The sequence below is a fragment of the Camelus dromedarius genome, chromosome 2 (assembly GCF_036321535.1).
Source record: "Camelus dromedarius isolate mCamDro1 chromosome 2, mCamDro1.pat, whole genome shotgun sequence".
NCBI classification, from domain to species: Eukaryota; Metazoa; Chordata; class Mammalia; order Artiodactyla; family Camelidae; genus Camelus; species Camelus dromedarius.
This window is the reverse complement of record NC_087437.1, coordinates 84,967,620-84,989,796: the sequence shown is the minus strand read 5'-3', so window position 1 is coordinate 84,989,796 and position 22,177 is coordinate 84,967,620. Positions and strand designations below refer to the sequence as shown.

At 32.2% G+C, this 22,177-nt stretch overlaps 1 long non-coding RNA gene and 1 other non-coding gene across 8 annotated transcripts in view; both read right to left on the bottom strand.

The window, feature by feature from the left end:
- The window catches only part of LOC135323329 (uncharacterized), a 430,798-nt gene that overhangs the window by 347,592 nt on the left and 61,029 nt on the right, over positions 1–22,177 (bottom strand). For all 7 annotated transcript variants that reach the window (XR_010384767.1, XR_010384770.1, XR_010384765.1 and 4 more), the window contains exon 3: positions 6,751–6,832. This is a non-coding gene — a long non-coding RNA (uncharacterized LOC135323329). The remainder of the gene's footprint in view (positions 1–6,750; positions 6,833–22,177) is intronic.
- TRNAV-AAC (transfer RNA valine (anticodon AAC)) lies at positions 11,837–11,909 on the bottom strand. Its single transcript has one exon. It is a non-coding gene; the product is annotated as a tRNA-Val (tRNA).

Below are 22,177 nucleotides of genomic sequence, written 5' to 3'. Positions count from 1 at the left end.
AATCTTTAATTTTGTTGTTTATTTTCCCTGGTATTCCATGTTCCCCACCACTATCCCACCTGACCCCACCCTGACAGACAAGAGCAGCAGAAACATAACTATGTTCAGAGTCTGCTTTGTTAGTTTGCAGGGAAAATACACATGGTAGAGAACCTGGGGGAATCACAGTAAGACGGAGATGAGAGGCTTTTGCTACAGTATTTGAACTTATATGGAGTCATTTTGAGGGAGAATTTAAGGAAACTAGATTTGTTCATAAATAGGTTCTCTTAGGAAGATTAGGTAATTCATAATTTAACAGCAACACATTTTAGGTAAAGACAGAAAGCACAAATAGGGCTAGAATTGTCATTGGTAAAGAAATAGTGGCTCTTAATGTTAGTTGAGTGAAAAGCATATTTATTTAGTAATACTGAATGTCCTAACCTGATCTTTGTTCTATCATGTAGTGTCCCTGTCTGCTTTTTGTTGATATTCTGTGAAGATCATTTACGTTTGCTTGAGAATATTATAGCCTAGTTCTTCCTCTTTGCTGTCGCTTGTCAGCTGTTAGCTGCCAGGGAGGTTTTCTCTTTTCTTTCCTTCCTTCATTTTTTCCTTCCTTCAAAACAATAATATCTCATTCCTAGCAATCAACCTGAATAATGTAATTAAATTGCCATAATAAACAAAGATCTTTTAAAAAAAAAATCAAACTAGTGGGAGAAGTAAACTGCTAGGTAGATTCTATCTATTCAGGAGTTGGTATGATGTCTCTCCGTCATTGCTGATAGAAGTCAATTTGGACTGAATAAAAAGTTGTGTCTAAATAACTTATTGTAGCCTTTCTCAGCATAAATATTCTACCCAGCTAATCCTTGGAAAGTCATGAGAGATTATGTTTGACTTGAGACATTTTATGCTTTTTACATGCTCATGAATTCACAGATCAATACAAATAGGGCTATTACACAAAACATAAAAAGGTCCGTAATGTGGGAAGATAAATTTCCCCTGTATTTCTCAGTGTTCCTGCAAAGCCCTGGCCTCCTGAGACGTGGAAATTGATATGCTATGAAGACAGCAAATATTTGGTTTTACTTCCCTCAGAAACAGTTGCTTTTTACATGCCTTGAGTATCAGATCTGATGCCATTTGTCTCCTTATTACCCCACCTAAAGGAGGATAAACCTTTCCTTAACCTTTCCACCAACTAAAAGGCTGCATTCCAGGGTGGAGACCTGGTCAACAGAAAGGGTGAAGGAACAGCCTCTAGGCCTCAGGGGAGTTTAAAGAGGTATCTTCCTATGTGTTTACATTAAAAAAGGATAAAACCCTGGGTTGTAAACCATAGACTATAGAGGTTTACCTTATCTCTCCCCTGAAGGGATTTATTTAAATTTCAAAGGATTTAGACCCAGGATCTTACTCCTCTTTGTTAGAGGAGAGAATCTGTTTATACTGAGAAGATTACAATTATTTTCCTCTTTCAGGAGGGGAGTGGGAGACAGCTGTCTTCTGTAAGCACAGAAATGTATTTATCTGTATCCTTATCCTATGGAAAAATCCTGCTGTAAGTGTAGGTTTATTTATGTGTCCCTCATCACATCAGGGGCAGGGTGCTAAGATGGGGAGACCCAGGCTGCCATGTTACCCTGCCCACTACTACTGCTGTGAGTAAGGAAAGTCTCATCTCTGACTCCAGACTTGGCATTACTGCTAGTATCTCTCTATATCTGCATCCATACCCATCTCCATATCTATATCTGTAATTTTACCTGTTATCAACATTTATATAAATATATGACTGTGCAAAGTGTAACATTTTCATCTTTTGCAGTTTCTGACTAAATACTAAAATGAAATATGATTCAACCTAGTTCAACCTAGTTCACCTACAGAGGAGATTTTACAGTACACTGGAAGTGTTATACAACAGAATTTTATTAAAAATGTTCATAAATTGTTACAATACTTATATAAAAACAGTGGTAGTAAATATTTACAAATTAGGCCTATGTCAAAATTAAGTGGCTCCCATTTTGGAATCCAAACTGTAAGGAAATAGATATTTACGTGTTTCAATAGCATTTTACAATATATTGAAATTTTTGTTCATAAAAGCATTAACCTTTAGCTTTTGTTTCAGTATTCCCTTCTATTCTAATGTTACCTTTTTTCACTTTTCAAAACTTTGGTATTAATAATTAAGATTTTAATGGATTCATAGATACCTATTATTGTAATAACTACACAGGGATCACACCACTGTATTTTTAACAGATCACACAACTGTATATTAAAAAACAAATTCCCCATTTTCTTTGGAAACATGTTTTAAATCTTCTAATAATTAGCTATTCTCAGTTACATACTATGGCTGGTTTCTCTTACGACAGTGAAGATACCTTAAATGCCCAGATTCTAAATTTTAATGTTAATTTATCTGAAGAAAAAAGGAGATCACAAACTTTTAATTGCCCAATAATTATTCTAAATACTTGTTGGAGAATCATATTGATAATTATGGTTTAATTTTATCAAACTGAAAAAGAACATTTCATTGTTATATGAAAATTACTCACCTTTAGAAAATCATTTTTGCCATAATGTATCAAACAATTTTATTGTAAGATTTAAAGAATTTAAAAAATCCAACTAATTCAAAGTATAAGCCTCTGTTGTTTGTTTTGGTCATTAAGTTGTTCAAGTATCTTTTAAATTTCTTACTCAACTAAGCATGAAAAAAATTTCCTATTATATGTTCAAAGGGTTAACTTTTTAAACTGAAAATAGCCAAACAGATATAGACATAAGTAGGCTGATTCCACAGAAGTTACCAAATTTAACACATACCACTGTGTGTCCTCTCTGCTAGGGCAAGCACTATCAAGAAAACATTAATTTAGTTTTGATTTATCTTTGGGAGCTGCATAAATGTGGACATCATTGATGACGTACTCTGCTCTTCGGTTTTGTGGTATAAAAAACATGGGGATTATCTTCGAAGAAATAGTAATAAATTTTATAACAGAAAGTTAAATAGATTGCACAAGTAACTGCAATTATACCAACTGATAAATTTCTCAGGTTGGAACTCTTAAGGAAGAATGTCCATTGATTAGGCATTTAAAAAACAATGAATTCCTCTTGAATACACAATAAAAGACATCATTCGCCTTCAAATGCTTCAAATGTTGAACTACTAATAATGAAATGGGTAATTATTAATTCTGCCAAAGTAAAACAAATTCAGTGTTTCAGTATAACTTATAATATTCATGATTTGATTTTCTTTTGAGGGATAATTTCAGATTCACTGAATCTATATGGGTAGAATGCTATTAAGGTCCTGATAAACCTAAGGTCAGAAGACAAAGGGAGATGCAATGATGAAACAGGAGAAGGTAAGGAAGAAAATGGTGATGTTTCATTGGGATGAGAGGTATGAGTATAAACACAAATTTTCTGAAGAAAGGTTATTCCCTTGCATAAGAGCTTCAATGACTGGGCCTTAATCAGTTTCCTTATAAACTGATAATTCTTCTCAGGACTGACCTCTACCACCTCTCACTGACTACAAGCTCATAATGAGAATCAGTGCCCATCAAATCCCAGACAGAGAAACACGAGGATAATTACTAAAAGGGACAGCCTATATACTGACTGTGTTACTGACCTATTGGCAGAAAATGTTACAGTATCTATTGTCAAGTAAGTGTCTATTGGCAAGCAGAATAGAGCCTGATGGTGTCAAGTCTATTGATGGGGTATCCTCAACTCAGAATCACTTTAGTATTTTAGCTCAATAATCGGGGACTGGTTTGAAAAATCCATCAGGTAGGCTGATTGATAAATGGACTCAGCGGCTGCTTCTGTTTTTTTAATGTTGAAATGTCAGAACTTTCCTGCCTTACTGTAGAGAATAAAGTCTGGACAACGAATGCTCAAGAGAAATAGGAATAATGGATTCAGCCACTCTGTTACTAATTACAGTATGGTTGCTTATGAGAAAACAGTCAGGCACACACAAATTATGGAAGATTTTCCAACATCCCATATTCTAAAATAGTTCAATTTATCTATATTCTTAAATGATCTCAATGTCAAAAAAATAAAGAAAGGCTGAGGAATTCTTTCAGGTTAAAGGAAACTAAAGACACGTGACAAAAAAATGCAATATATAATTCTGGAATTGGATCCAAACTTTAAAAAATAAAAGGCAGAGGAGGGGGGCTATGTTAGGACAACTGGTAAAACTTAACTATGGACTATTCATTAAATAATACTATTGTATGAATTAACAAATGTCCTGAATTTGAAAATTTCATGTTGGTTGTCTAATAGAATGTTTTTGCTCTTAGGAGATATAAACTGAACTATTTGTAGCTTAAAAATTCATGATATCTCACTCTTAAGTAATTCAGCAAAGTTTACAGCTCCAGAGCCCTCTTCCTGGTTCAGTTTGTTGACGTGGCCTGGAATAGATCAGAGGAATAACTTGACATTTTGCTCCATTCTCCCAGAGTTTCCTATTTCCGATTTCCAGAATTAGGCCGTATTAGAGCATGGCTAGTAAACAAATGTAATGTGAGTTATTGGGCATTGTCTTTGAAAGACCCTGAATCCTAGAGATCCAAAACAACATGATGATGCTCTGACCTGAGTGAGGACTTAGGAGGTCAGGTATTGAGTTAAGATCATGCCTAAGTCATCCCACAGTGGGTCCAGTGGGGCTGTAGAACCTTGGTATTTACTTCCCCAGTTTCAACACGTAGAGAAGGAGTAAATAAAATTAGTTACTGGTAGATGACTTATGTTGATTGCCTGAGCTATTGATTGAAAGGCCATATTGTAAAAAGACTTAAGTGAAAGCCCATGAAAAATATCTTCTCATCCTACAAAGATAGTAAACAAAAATAAATGAGACTTTTAATGTGTGGGGAAGGAGCTGGCTTAGTCAGATACAGAATCTTTCCAGTCTGCTCAAGGCATTACCAATCTAATAGCTCCATCCAAAATATCAGCTTCATGTATTAAAATTTTAAAAGGTTAAAACAAAAAAACTACCATGCTATACATTACATCCCCAAGACTTAATTCATTTTATAACCAGAAAGTTGTATCTTTTGACCTCCTTCACTCAATTGTAGTCAGAGTGATGCCTATAGTTTGTAACACTGTATTGCATATTTGAAGTTTGCTAAGATCTTAAAAGTCCTTATCACATTTTTTTTTGTATCTAGGAAGGTGATGGATGTTTACTACCCTTATAGTGCACTTATGATCATTTCAAAATATATAAAAATATTCAATCATTATGCTGTACATTTGAAATCAGTATGATGTTATATGTCAATTCTACTTCAATTAAAAAAAAAGAATGATACATTCCATAAAGTATTCTAGAGACTAATGTTGCTATCAAACTCTTGAAAGCCAGAAGAGTATAAATTACTATGACATATATTTATTTCCGATTGGCAAGAGCAAAAGCTAGATTGTGGAGAAAGATTGTAGACAACGAAAAATTCAGTCAGGTTCTGGTGTTGATCATTGTCTGATTATAACTAAGTTCCTGGATTTGTTGTCAACCCAGGAAAACGTCATCTTAGCTGCCTGTATCTGCCATGAAGTTACTGACCCAGCAAGGGTTTCCTTTCCTTTGCCTAACAGTGAAGGGGGTAAGAATCAAGCATATTTTTTTCTCCAGTTTGAAATTTGAAAGGGTTTACTAGACTCCACAGTGCATACTAACATGAGGCTTTTATTTAAAGGCAATCAACAGAGCAGGGAAAGAAAGAAAATGCAGGCAAGCATCAAGGGTCACAGGAGAGACAAATGAATAACCCAAACTCCTCATATAGCTCCACCTTTGAGCACAGTTGCCCTGAGTCTGTGTCTTGAAGCCCCAAGATGTTTGCCAGGAACACTGGCTTTGAAGGAGTCCCAAGGAATTCTCAGTGGGAGACCTGCAGAAGTCCCTTTGGTCAATAATCATGCCACATTTGTCAAACCAGTTAGGTGAGTTGCAAACCATTAGCTTGTATAGGTTATTCATTTGTTTATGCATCCATTCTTTAGTTAGTCACTCAGCCTAAGCCTTACTACATGGAGATGGCGAACCTCAGTGTTCAGTTTTAGCCACGTTTCCCTGCCTCTTCCATACCCTTTCCTCTCTTTCTTTCTTCTTTCACTATATTTGGTTTGCTAATATATATTATTTGCCCGTATTTGGTATCTTTCCATAGTTATTAGGTTATATCATGGTATGTAAGTGATGTTAATGATGATGATTCTCAAGTTTACATATAAAGCCTAGTTTGTTTGTTTGTTTTTTTCCCCCTTACTTCCAGGTTCTTATGTATTTCTATTTGCTGCCTACTCCCCACATGTATTCAGGAGCCATTTAAAGCTTAGTATTTCCACAACAGTATTAATCATCTCCACCTAAATCTTCTGTCCTTGTATTTTTCTATTTCAGTGAATAGCACTAGAACACACTTAGAAGCCCACATCATAAACTGGCTCTAACCATCAATTCCATCTTTCTTTAAAACACCCATCCAATCTCCAATCTCTACTAATCGAGTTTCCTTTCAGTTTGGGTTCACTGGATAGTTGATAACTTCATGAGACTTGTCTAATGTGTGTTCTAATAATGTGGGAGATTTTCTTTATCTCAAGATGCAAAAATGACAGATGGGAAAAGGCACTAGTCTGCCTTAAGCCTGCTTCAAAGTTGTACATTGTTATTACAAAGATACTCACCTTTCTTTCACAGAAATAAACACTTCATACGGGGCACCAACTTCAGATTGCTCCACAAACTAGCTTGATAGATGACAGATACCTGAAGTGAGAGAAAATTTTATCTGATTAAATAAAAGGAATTAGTAAATTTTTCCCAAATGTGGGTTTGTTTTGTCTTCAGGCTTTCCAGTCTAATATTCTACTTAATGGTTATCTTGGCATTAAGAGTAAAGCTAACGTCTTCTATCATTTGATATGTAAGATGAAATCCAACTGTTACATACAGAGACAGATAATAGAAATACAAAAGGAAACCACTCAAAGATAATAAAGTATTTTTACATTTATACAATAGAATATATTTTATTTAGTCATAAAAAAGGACAAACTAGCATATATGCAACAGCATAAATCTCAAAAGCATTATGCTAAGTAAATTTTAAAAAGGCAAATGCAACACATATTCTGAGATCAGATGAGTTTGGGTGCATTCAGGGTGGTACGGCCATAGACTACAATGCATACTCTGAATGATTCCATTTTAGAACATTTTAGAGAAAGCAAAACTAAAGAGAGAGAAATCAGAACAAAGATTGCAGTGGGGACAAGATGGGTGAGAATGCTCACTCCAAAGGGGCACGGTGGAACTTCTGAAGGTAAAAAAATGTTCTGTATTTGATTATTTTAATTATGTTTGTCAAAATCTATTGCATTATACATCTAGTAATGACAAATTTTGTTGTTTGCAAACGATACTTCAATAAACCCAAATTAAACAAACAAAAAAGACTAAAAAGTATTGCATATTCTCATTAGCGACATATTCTGTCAGCTAAGGAAGAAGTTTCTGAAATACTATTTAAATGAGTGTGTATGCATTTAAAATATAAACTACATTTTATAATTTATATATAAACAAAGGGATTTGGTTTTACATTTTCATGCAGATTATAGGTCTCATGTTCTTTTGATAATTATTTTTAAGCCTCTACAAAAGTAATTAACAAGACTTCCTGATTTCAACTCCTAAATATCTCTTACATACTACCATCTACTTATTTCCTTTTCATCACTGTGTCTACTCATTTTAACCACATCACCATCTCTCAACTAGTGTACTTCAAAAGTATACTGACAGCACGTTCTGTCACCAGTATTTCTCATCTTCATTCTGGTCTTTATATATGGAATCAAAGTTTGCTCTTCTAAAATGCAGATTTTAGCATGACATCCTCTGCTATGTTAAATATGTTAATGGAATCCCATTGCTTTTAGATGAATTCTGGATTCCCTAACAAGACCCTCATGATTTGAATTCTCTTTATCATTCTTCCTTTCTTGACCACAATATTTTAGTAAGACTGAATGTTTGTAGTTCCCTGTAATATGATTTACCTTCTCTCTGACATAGACTTAATAAAGTTGATCCTTTGATCTTTAAGATGATTCTATTCCATGCCCCAATTCCTTTCCCTCTTTGCCTAGCTAATTCTTACTTAGATTTTATATTTCATTCATGATGCCACCTCTTTCAGAAGACCTTTTCTGATGCCTCTCAAAAAGTGTTAGAAATATCTCTATATACATAGATAGCACCACTCAAGTTATTTCCATTCAGGCATGTATCACACCATATTAGGACTATACTGATGCCCTCACTGAAGTATAAACCCCATAAGGGTCCATGTGTGTACTTTTTAATACATGGACCATATTAAAGTCTCAAGAATTTTAAATGAATTAATGGATAATTAAGTATTTGGTATTGCTTTTAGGGTTTGTACATTTGAATTTCAGCAACTAAGAAAGTATTGTCTCCACAGATACAGTTTAGAAAAAAGAAAATAACTCTATAAAATGATGCCATTGCTCAGGTGCAGAAACTTCCAGATATACAAACATCATGAATCAAAAGGAATTTGTGAAATGCACTCTTTGGTTTATTAAATTTTGGAACTTTCTCAAACATGATTAATTTAAAAAATGAAATGTTTCTGGTTCAACAGTCAATATTAAGATACATTCAGAAATTGTGCCGTCTCTGGGACATTTTTCCTGGCAAGAATGCAGTAGCTTTATCCATTTTAAACACCACAACAGTTATTGAAACAGAAAGATTCCCAAGAGAAGATATCTTGCTGTCAGCAGTGTTTAGCTCTTGTCCTAATCCTTGCTAAACCAGTTATTCTAATTAACATTTCAAACAAACATCCCAAAGGATAGGCTCAAAGTACAATCTACTTTTCTTCAAAGGGGAAATCCTCTGTTATCTCCCAAGAATAAACTCTTTATTTTCCTGGACATCCCTATAAAATACTTAACTGACTTTTTTTTTTTTTAAGAGTCAGAGACCTGAATCTGCAGCCTCATATATTATATATGCAGTGAGTTGTGTGTTTTAGAACAGCTGTATCTAAACTGATTAACAGATCCAATTAAATTTCACCAAGAAAATGGTTTCAAAAAATTAACTTTGGCTGAATGTTAAAATGCAATTAGTCTTTGTAATTACACATAACCTATCTAATAATGTTATACTTTCAAATTAAAGATTTTCAGTAATTTTTTTCAAAAATTGTTACCTTAATACCAATGCCAAATTAAGAACTGTGAAAACAGGTGCTGTCAAGGTTATAAAATCAGACTGTCAAACCATCTCTTTTATTTTTTACTTGCGTATCGGTAACTTAATAAATCAGTAAAATACATTTGATGAATGGTCAACTCCGATGAACAGTGCCAACTTTCTTCTCTGTAAGAATAGCCTCTATTATGAGACATTAGGAACACTGTAAAATACTTTTAAACATTCATTACCAGATACACAAAGATCAAAATTATGATATACAGAAATATTCAAATCATTTAAATGAAAATGAAGTCATCACATATAAAATGTTAACATGTCCAGTTACTTATGGAAGAGGAGGGGTGAGAAGTGTGGTTTATCTTGCAACGGTGAAACTAAACAGAAATATCTATATAAGAGGAACTTCAATCTCACGAGAATGGAATGTTAGCAATTTCTTTTGAGGTTGCTTTCTGCTTTTGTATTTATTTGTGTTGATCTTGAGGGGAAGACCTTAATCCACCCCACCTACTAAGCATTATCACACACAGCAGTTTAAGTTTAAAGTGCATTTTTCCATGGGCCATGCAAAGGATGTATTTATGCTCAAGGCCCCTGGCTGTAATTACTTTTTAAAAAATCTACTACATATGACTCTGTGATAACTATAGTGTTCCTTTCTATGCTTTGGCACAGTCAAGGTTATTTTGATTAAAAATTATAAAAGGTCTCTTCTATTAATACTTTGTGAAAAAAAGAAAATTCATTAACCATAGATCTTAAGATTCTCACCAGTCCAAAACTGTAGGAAATGAGAGAGAAAGAACAGAGAGATTGTCAGTAATGTGCTCAGATAATCCATTTAACATAGGGAAAAGACATTACCTGAGAGTCTTCTATAAATCAAGACTTAATGAGTATAACTGGAGATATTCATTTGCCCACAGGCATAAAATAGATTTTATGACATCTAATCTTCACCGTAAATAAAGTGAATCTATTAATACATTTAATGATATAACATGAAGTCTACCTTTGCCTAGTATTCAAACAGCTACTATGCCACTCAAAGGTAAACCTGGACCAAGATAAGTCATAATTAAACCCTTTATTATTCACACCATCACCAGATTCTTAGACTCATATCGATCTGCTAGTATTTACTATCTAAATCTGTGGTTCTGAACTTCAACATGTATTAGAATAATCTGAGTGCCTGTTAAAACACAGGCTCCTAGAACCTAACCAGAGTTTCTGGCTCAGTTCTGATTCAGTTTCTAATTTATTCTGAACCATCTAGATTGGTGGAGTCTGAAAATCTAATTTCCTAGCAAGTCTCCAGGTTCTGATTTGAGACCCACTGATTTAAACCAAATGATCTAAACCATCAGTCTACATATTTTGATTTATCACCAAGTAACCTTCATATTCCATGTAGCTCACTCAGGACAAAAAAAAAAATATATATATATATATTTATATATATATATATGTGTGTGTGTGTGTGTGTGTGTGTGCGTGCGTGCGTGCGTGTGTGTGTGCATGTATAAAATAATAAGAAAATCAGGCTTCCTTCACTTTTATAGTTCAATTTTAAACATCAATTAGATTCTGGCTTTATATATCAACTTTTGAAAGTTCTATTAGCTTGAGACATCTGCAAGATTATTTAAATGTGGGATCTAAACAGATCATTTTTTTAGACTGCATGACTGCCTACTCAAAAAGATACGAGATCTTTTTGCCAGCTTTCCCAAGTGGGAGCTCAAACATTAAATCTCCAATAGAACAACTACAGTATTTTCCAAGCAGGGTTTCTCTTCAAAGATTGATAACAGTAAAATGAAATCATTCTAATAAACCTGAGATATTATTAAAACTAATCTCATTTCATATTTTAGGGTCATGGCTATTTTAACAGTGTAACAACTCTCATAACATATTTGTCAGCATCCTTTCCTTCACCCAGAAAAAAAAGGCAATAACTCCACGTAAAATTCAGGGAAAGTACAATCTAAGTAAATTATTTTTCTGATATATTTAAAGGCTGAAATACAGTTGCTAAGTTGATGGAATTATTTTATAAATTTTTACATCAATCTGCTTTTTAATCATTTATACCATGAAGACTTTACCTAGATTTTGTAAGCCTGCTGCAAAATGTCACAAACATGAAGGCACCAAGAATGTTAAAATGGACATGGAGTTAAAGAAACATTTGAAACTTAAGATTTGAATGCCTAACATAGTATTATGAGTTTTTGCTATTTAGAAAGAAATACCATCTTTAAAATACATATATACATCTCAGCTCAAAGAAATAAATTACATGTGACAGTGACTTACACACACACACACACACGGCTTACGTTTTAAATCAAAGGCAACATTATGTTTTATAAAAAATTCCTCCTCTTAGGCCTTTAAAGATAAGGAAATGATTCTTATGGAATATCACTATATATATTATTTTGGGGGGGACATAATTAGGTTTCTATGTATGTATGCATGCATATATGTATGTATTTATATTAATGGAAATACTGGGGATTGAACCCAGGATCTTGTGCATGTTAAGCACACACTCTACCACTGAGCTATACCCACCTCCTATATATTTTTATATATACATAGTTATACCAAAACAGTCACAAACAATTTCTGTTTATATTAATAAATCATACATTCTTTCAAACAAAAGACTCAGAATATATTAACAAGCTGGACAGAAATTATTTTAGTTAGCTAGATACAATTCTCATGTAATACATATTTTATATACTATGAAGATATTTCAATCAAATTAGGAGACTATTGTTTGCCCTCACCCTCAGTCCTCTCCCAAAATCAAAGGCAGTTATGTCATTCCCAACAAAAGTCAAAATTCCTAGTGTCTCTAGGTTTTCATTTATTCACTGACCCATCAGATACTGACTTGTAGGTGTACACTATTTGATAAGTGGTTATGTAGATTTGGCTTTAGTAAGGTCCCCTCAGAAATGTCAAGAATTAACTGTACCTGTAGAACATCTAAAAAACAAACAAACAAACAAACAAACAAACGTTTTAAGGAGCGTCATATAACAGCTTATCTCTAATCTATTTCATGTTACTGGACTAAATTCTAGTCTTTAAGGGTTACACAAATGTTTGCAAACTTCTTTATGTATGTTCATATTCTCGTTATCTGATATAACCTGTCATTTGGGGAAAAAATTCAATGTGTTTTTGCCATTTCAAAATGTATCTGCTTTAAACTTTCTCACCTACATTAGTGAGATACCACTAACATCCACCTACATGGGACAATATTAATTTGGTTCTGTCTTGCTCAAACATCCAATTTTTATTTTTAATTGTATTCAAAAATATTTCTAAAAGAAGACACACACAGGATCAGATATATACAGGAGCTATAAGCAAGGCAAAAAAGTAAGGTAAGCATAATAAGCTAATAGAGGTCTGTTTTCCCACAAAAGTTCGATATTTAATCTATGCTGAAATTCCTTAGGAGAGATCACTGAGAGATGAAATGAACCAAGACTATTCAATTCCACTATTAAGATAAGCAATTCTATCAGAATGTGCATAATTCAATTTTGCATTTAATTTTTTCTACAAGAAAACCTAAAGACTATTTTTACATATCTGGAGATTTTTAGAAAAAAAATTAACCAAACTGAAAGAAAAAGGAGAGGAAAATTCCTTGATTTAATAATCTAATATTTCCAAATGGTTCTTCAGAAAACTTAAAGATATATTACATTTGTTTGTATCATCTCTCAGGATTAAATTTTACTCTATCATCTGAGGATATATACAAGTACTCATTTTGATGTTTTTGATTTTTTGGGCTGGTGTAGATAAATCATATAACATCTGCTACTCCTAGCAACTCAGATATGTGTGCTTATTCCGTAAGAATAATCTGTATTCTGCAAAGAAGATTTTCTTTCTTTGTATTAGGGGGACAATAAGGGTGTGTTTTCATTATAATGCTTTAATCAAGAAAATTGTATGTAATTAAATTTTAAAATGTGGCTGCATAATGTGTACATGTAAATCTAATAAAATTTCACATCACATTCTTGTTTAGTGAAATGTAGATTCTAAACCCCCAAAAGAACTTTGCAACACCTAAATGTGAAAATCCCCTGTTAGAAGTAATACAAGAACTACATCCATATACTATTAAACTCACACACATCACATACGCACACAAACCCACACAAACCCGAATTTCTTAGCTATTGGAGTAAAAAAAAATTTTTTTTAATTTTTAGTTAACTTTCGAAACTATTTCTATTTAGCCTTAGGCTGGTCTGTTGCCATATTTAATCCACAGTTACCCCCAAAATTCACAGTAGCCTAGGTTTAAAAAGAGTTCTACTGCTGTTACAGAATAGTACCTCTGGTGTTGCCTCCAATCCTCCATGTAAAGCAGCTTTACCTTTAAAAGGATGATGGGGGTGTGGATCCTCTCCTACATTTTCATCATTTTCAAAAAGGAAGCCATACTTCCTTTGTAAGTCTAGTTCTTCTTAATCATTCTTTCTCTGAGGATAATTTCTATCACTTTTGCTATTAAAAACAAAACAAAACAAACACCAAATACATTGTACATCATAAGGTTCATCAGTAAAATTGACTCCAGCTTCTGTTTATGTCAACCAAAATTGCTAACATTATTCCTGCAACTCAAAGATGGGCCTCCAATGCCTCACACTGAGAGGAATCTGTCCATGTGTCTGCCTGTATAAAGGAAGCACATTTTGACCATAGTTACAACACTGAAGTTGCCAAGATTTTTGGAACCAATGCCAGTGAACATGCATTTACTTTTTGTGCAAGATTTTATGATAAAGAAGTCAACCCTTGTATCTTAAGTCTTAGGTATGAATTTAATGAAAACTGGCTGGAGGACAATGTGAATCATCTATTTCTGGACTTTATATAGACAGTTTCCACTTCAAACACTTCTAGCCCTTTGCTTCATTTCTCTTTGTCTTGAAGTTTTTGTTTTTCTGTTGTTTTCTTTTGCTTTTACAGATTCTTATCCAATTAGAATTTTTACTAGGCCCAGCTTTGTCGAAATGCCTAGAATCAAGTTAGGCCTCTGATACACACAGACACAATCATATGGTAAGGAATCATGCATCCCAGACATTTAATAATGCATCTGTTCAACATAACTACAACCATTTTCTAGCTACAGTATTCAAATAAGATATTAGGTTCTGTATTTCACATGTAAGCACAATTAACTTCTGACAATAAGTTTTAACTAATTACAATGCATCCATTCATGCAAGGTAATTGCAATATAATGTTTAGTAGTCAATCTGGTGCCTTCATTCATAATTAATACTATAAAATTGACATTAAACGTTTCTATACTACATACATTGGCACAGAGAAATTTGATAAACATTTAAATATTTGCATGCATTGTAATTCCTACTATATAAAATCATTTAAAATAAATAATGGACAGGTAAACACAAGCAGGAAGCTAATTTTATATTAAAACATGTTTATTGTCTCTTAGTGGCTAAGCCATTATCAGCACCCAAGATTGAGAATGTGGCATCTAGACTAAACTTACTTATTTAGGATACTCTGTTTGCATATTTTATGTTTATAACAAATAATTTTTGCTTTTTTTTGAATGAGTAAACTTCAAAATCATAGAAACCTAGATCCAGAAAAGACTTGCAACATTCTTCTGCTCAGTATCATTATTTTATACACAAACTGGAATAATTTAGTGATGGATTTAGACTAGGTATCAGTCTTAATAAATGTCATTCTAGAGTCTACTTACTATTCAATGCTGGAGTTTGTATAATGCAATTAATGTCTACTATTATCAGCGATAATGAAAAATATTTATACTTCTGTTTATGTACTAAGATTATCATTATCTTTGAAGTCCTAGAACAAGAGCTCTAAATATTACTTTATTCTTTTTTTCATCAGATGAGTTTAAATAAAAACACATTCATTAGTATTATTACAATAATATAAATTCTAATTATAGGGAAGATTTCAGAATAGATTTATGTAAGAAAAAGTTCCATCCATATTATTGGTTATGTGATTATTCTTTAGATTTTACATGTGGTAAAATATTTAATCAATTTCATTGCTTCCTTAGAATACAAGATACTGATATACATATGTTCACAATTAGTAATATGCATTTATTCAACTAAATAATGTTTCCTGTTTAAAATGTGGAGAAATATAGTTATAAATCTATAAAGGTGATTAGTTTGATAAGGAAATATAGACTGATGGCATCACTAGATTATGTGCTGAATTAAGTAATACTTTTCTTTTAGTCAATGCTGATTAAGTCATTGACTTTAAGAACATAACCAAAGAAAAGGAGCTCCAATATTTTAATTTATTTGTTGTTTAGCTACTCTAAAATCTCTTAGAACCATGGGATATTTAAACTTGCATGATTTTTAAGCATAGAGTTTCCAATTATAAATATCTGAAAATTAAAAGTAGAAATATTCCATTATCCCTTGCTTAGAATCTTTAAATTAGTGAATGTAGTGAAAAATTGATCCTACATGGCAGCATATTTTTGATTCTTCTGAGGAGATCAAACATATTTTTAGAGAGATGCTCTGAGTTACAGTTGGTGCAGGGTGCTGTCTTTCAGAGTAAACAATCAAAATGAAAATCAAGTAATAGTATCCTGAAAAAGAAAGTGTTTATATTCCTCTTGAAATAAGTAGCATTATCCTGAAATAGGTTATACTTTCTTTATTCACTAAATGAGGAAAGCGATGTTCTTTTTGCTACAAGCCACATTCTCTGCTGGTTACACCGACCACAGAGGTACACCAGGAAAATTAATCAGTACAATAATTATGTGTCCAATAACATCCCAATTGTGTAAGATACCCGCAACTAATTCATCTCAGAAAATTTAAGCTTAAGTAAACCTTTGCTGCGGCAAAACTATTCTCTGTTTCACTTTGAAAGTTTAAGGTTATATTCAGTGCATTATCCTTCCAAAAAACAAATTTAAAATTTAATAATCTAAACCATTTTAAGTATAATTTCACATATTAATTTTATCAATAAATCTTTAAAGATGAGATTCTGAAGTTAAGAATCTTATTCATTTCCATATTAGCATATGGGTAATGGAATTCTAGTCTGAGAGAATTATATTAAAACAAACTAAGCAGAATATATACATGGCAAATATATCCAGAAATGAAACAGATCTACTTAATTTTAAGGAAAATATTTACACCTCAGAGATACTCAGAATTTATTAGTACAAACTAATTTAGACAATATACCTTCAACTCCAGAATTAATTAAAATATACTTTCTTTGTTATATTCACATTTTATTTACACGTTATATGAATGCATTTTATTACAAAAGCAAATTAAATACAATCATTATTTGTAAACAGTTGGATTCCAAGTAGTGTATTCAATTCAGTCCCAGGGAAATTTTACTGTTTGCACACTTGAGGTCTATTTTCAACTAATGTATTGAGAGTAGCTATGAGTTATAATCCTCTAACTGTAAATAAATCCCTATACTTTTCATACTTTATCTCTAATTTACACAGAAAGTTTGTTAAAGTTATTATTACATTTGTGAAAACTGAGGCTCAGATTAACTAACATTCAGCTAGTAACTGAATGATTCCTGTGTAGAAAACAAGTCTGCTTGAAAACCCCATTTTTTTCCAGTTGCATCAGCACACTGGATATTTTATGATTTCCAATAAAATAATAAAGACCTGTTATATATGCCACAACTAATGCGGTAGTTCAAGATCTGACTGCTAGAGGTCATCAAATAGTATTTGTAAATTACTCAGCCATAATTGCCATTTGCAGCAATATGGATGGACTTAGAGAATATCATACTAGGTGAAATAAGTCAGACAGAGAAAGACAAATAGAATATGATATCACTTTTATGTGAAATTGAAAAAATAATACAAATGAATCTATTTACAAAACAGAAACAAATTCACAGACATAGAAAACAAACTTATGGTTACCAAAGGGGAAGGGAAATAGGGAGGGACAAATTAGGGGTACAGGATTAAGAGATACACACTGCTATATATAAAATAGATAAGCAACAAGGATTTGCTGTATAAAACAGGGAACAACATTCACTATTTTGTAATAACCTATAATGAAAAATAATCTGAAAAATATATACATGTAACTGAATCACCTTGCTGTACACCTAAAACTATTGTATGTGTACAATTTTTTTAAACTATTATGTGTATACAATACACAATATTGTAAATCAACTATAATTTAATAAAAAGAAACAGGATATTGAAAGATCAAAAATTATTTTTAATCACAATTTTTTGCACTTACTGCATTTATAAAGAGAGTAAGCACTTTAAAGAAGAGAGAGTATGCCTTAAAGTATATTATTTGCAAGCTTTAAGTTCCTTTTTTTCAAACAAGTGAGAATTGCTGTGTTGTAGAAATCCTAAATTAGACAGTGAATTACAAAGAAAACTATAAATGAGGTGCATAGGAAAGCAGAGACCATGCTCTTGACATTGGAAGTTAATACTATATTACAAAATTAACATTGCCATGATCTGTGGTTTACTTAATTTAGGTGTTCCATGCATCTCTCCATTATGTAATGAATGATTAATAAATTTAATTATATATTTTGATAATATAGTATTACAGTATAATAAATGGAGATCAAAACCATAATTACTTGTGTAGTAAATAATATTATAATTGATTTCTGGTGTTATATATACCCAATATTCTTTTTATCTCTTGCTACTCACCTATAAAATAATTGCATAATTAATAATTATAGGAGTGGCAGGTTAATTTTACTTTGAGGCAATTTACATATGAATCAAATCAGTAGTGGCAAAATTCCTAATAAACTTGTAACATTATACAAATAAAGTATTTGGCACTATCTCTTTCAAGACCTGTAAATTTTAATGAATGACAATATTTAATTAACATTTTCCTCATTTTAAAAAGAGTTTAGTAGAGTGGAAAATACCTACATTGCCCATGCAGGAGACATAAACCATAAAGAAACTAATTTAAATTCAAAAACCAAACCAAAACAGAATCTTGAAATATGTTTGACTAACATTAAAAATTTGCTTTCAAATTCTACAATTGCTCAAATTTTTAAAAAGTGAAAGCTCTTTTTTAAAGTTATAAATATAAAAAAAATAAAATCTAAGGATTAATCAAATACTAGATATTTACTCTCATTACTTGAACTTGTATTTTTCACTCTGAGAACAATAACACTGTATTAATGATGTAAAATAAAACAGACATTTGAAATACAGCTTTACATTTTTCTGCTACAAGAAATAATCACATCTAAGGCTTTTAAAGAAGTTGTGTTAAAACGTACAAAAACCTCACAAAATGAAATTAGTTTTTGCCTTTGAGTTTAGATATATTAATAATTAAAGGTTACTAGAGAAACTAGTTGCAGAGGAGTTCCGGAGTAAACAGAACAAGGCTTGTAAATCTCCAGGACGTAAGTTTAATAGTAACTGAACAAGTTTTAATATTTAAGAAATTCATTTATAAGCAGAAATGACTGAATGTTTTGTCCAAAGGCTGAAAAAAAATCAAATATAGGATAATTTTTACATCATTTTATTTTGAAATTTTACTGTCATCTTTCCTTCTTCACATGTAATACTGTTCTATCTGTGTTACAATTTTGATTGAATGCTTATTTAATTTAATTAGGTCAGATTTGGTCTAATACTGAGTCACTTTCATCTGCAACCAGAAAGGGAGCTAGACCTCAAGGTAGATAATGTGTACGTAAAATGTTCTCATAAACACTTAAAGATATGGAATCCTAAAGCCTGTAGGCATTAATACCCTTACACCAGGGTCCTGTGTTTTAACATCACTAAATTGGTTCGTATATTTTTTTCCCCTTTGGTGAACCATGATGCACTTTTGAAGGTTATTGCCTTATATACTCCCAAGTCATTTTTATAGAAAATGAAATACATCAAAGAATAATTGGTTACAGAAATTAGTTATGAAAGTGTAACTGTATATCTGTAATCTAAAGATACATCTCCACTTATTCAATAGCATTTTCTTAAAGTTTTCTCAGTCACTATAAAATAATACGTTAAAATCACTTATAATTGAAATATGCAAAATAAATTGTTCAAGTAAAACTAAATAAGAGCTTAATATGATCAGTAACAAATGTATTTCTAGCCAAATGAATGGTATTTTAATATTGTTTTGGTCACTTACAATGAACATAAGTATGTCTGAATCTACTTAGTACTGTTTTTATTATTCTTATAATTCTTTATGGCTCATAATGGGTCATTTTTCTTTTAAGAAATGCATTTTCCCTATTAAGAATTTTTTTTAAAACATGCAACAACATTAAAATATTTGAAAATTAGAGCATACTTGTTTAGGAGTATCAAGTTTATTTTTTACTTGCTGTATTTCCAAAGTCAAAGCCATCATACTGAAATTCTCCCTATATGTTATAAATTTGACATATGTTGTTTATGTACCTGCAGATATTTTTACAACCTTGTATCAAATTAGCATTAAAGTAAGTTGAATCAACACTGTTGCCCAGATATAAATATCATACTTATATAATATTTATTTTTATATTCATTGTGGAAATTAAATACAAACTCTCAAAGGTTGAAAATCAATACAAGCAATACCTGATCTAATATCTGAAAATCCTGAAGAAATTAACAAATGACATGAAAGTTAAAAGTGAGTAACTGATGAAGAAACTATTTACCAATGTATATCAAATCCTTAGACTCTGTGTATTGAAGATATAAATACTACAAACTTTCATATTATCAGTTAATAAACAAGATGAGTATTTCAATATACAGATTATTTAATATAATTTAATTTAATATAAGAAAGGCTAAAAACAGTATTTCATAGTATGTCCAGCATATGAAATCCAGAAGTATCTTAAAACAATGGTGAGTTTGCAAGCGTGAAATCCCTGGGTCGCTTGGAAGTATCCATGAAAGAAGAACATGCATTAGGACAACAGAACTTGCAGGTTCTGGGTTCATTTTTATTATGGATGGTGCATCAGTCAATACTTCTTATACCATCTTACCATTTCATTTAAAAATGATTTAGTGAGAAAAATCACCATCCACAGCTCATTAAGGAACACAACCTGTGTTTGTCGGACATCATGAAATCTATGATATTTCACCTTCCCCTCTAACTCACAATAGATAAATAAACACTTACAAAATAATAATCCTATTGAGACTTCAATCCAGCTTTTTAGCTTGGTGTCCCTACAGTCATAGAGCAGCTATAAGAACTTGGCATCTTTTGCAGGTTACAGAACCCACAGAAGAGTAAGGAATAAAGATCACAAACACTAAATTAATAGAACTTATGAAAGTGACACTAGTTAATTCTCTTTAATAAAAACTGTGAAACAGATGAAAAGGGGCAAACTATGCAAACAGTGTTATTTAATGGTCTCAGTCTCTTTCTTCTGCTTTCCCTTTCACACTTGTTTCACGCTCACATCTTACTCCTTAGGCAAGTCTGCTTGTAATTTTCAAGTCCTAATTTTACCCCAGTTCTAGCTTTAAACAGACCAATAACTTTCATTGGTCCATTAATAATTAAAATCCTTCTACAAAGTAACTGAATTTTAAAAGAAAATTGTAGAAAGAGAAAACAGTTGTCAAAAATATTTTAAGTATTGGAATTTCAAGTAAAAACAAAAAATTTTACAAAGATTATTAAGAAGGAAAAATTATCATCAAAGTCCTCCAGGCTTGAAATTCTTTTTTAACTTGTTTCCTTTACTTTTTTCCCTCTCTTTTTAGGAGTAATGAGAAAGTGAGATTTAAAATAGTATTAGGATGGAATTTTGGCGCAGGGAAAATACTATGTAAATTCTGCCTTGGAGCAGCTGCAGCCCTCACACAATGACCACACTAAATAATGGCCAGGGGCAGGTTTGGGTGAGAAAAGTTGACAAAAGGAATCATAAAGTAGTGAGACTGGGGCTGTAAAAATCAATTAGAAATCTATTCAGGAAAACCCCAATAATGGGATGGCATATATGCTCTGCGGAAGGACTAGATCAGACTAATTTAAAGGATAGTAATAAAGCAGAATAAAAAAGGACATGAGGGTCCATTGAGGAGGAACCAGAAGAAATGTAGGCCCCTCTAGGGCCTATCAAGTCTTCATTTACTTCTACCTTACTTTTCACCAAGTGTACTTTTTTTTCCTATCTTGTATAATAAATTAGCATGAAATTAGTGGTTTAAAAACACTCACTTATTATCGCACAGCTTTTGTTGGTCCGGGAACAGCTTTCCAGGGTTCTCATTGCTCCTAATTTCACAAGGCAAAAAATCAAAAGCTGGGTGTTGGTCTCACATGGAGGTTCAACTAAGGAAAGATTTGCTGCCAAGCTCTCTCAGACTGTGGACATAAGTTTTTCTTTGCAGTTGTACAATTCATGACAGTTTTCTTCTCCAAGTCTACCAAGAGAATCTCCTACTCCTGTCCGTAAATGACAGCCTTAGAGTATAACGTAATTGTGGAAGTGACTCTCCCATCATCTCCATCATACAATATAATCTAACCAAGGGGTGACTGTACTATCCACCCTTGTCATATTTTACTCTCTATAAGGAAGTCACAAATGTCACCACACTTCAGGGGAGGGGATTATATAGGAGTGTGGGTCATTAGTGGCCATCTTAGAATTCTGCCTACTACAAAAGCTGTGTCACTCTTGAGAAGAAGAACCTTCATCACCACCCTTAAGAAGAAAAGTGGACAATTTAGTATC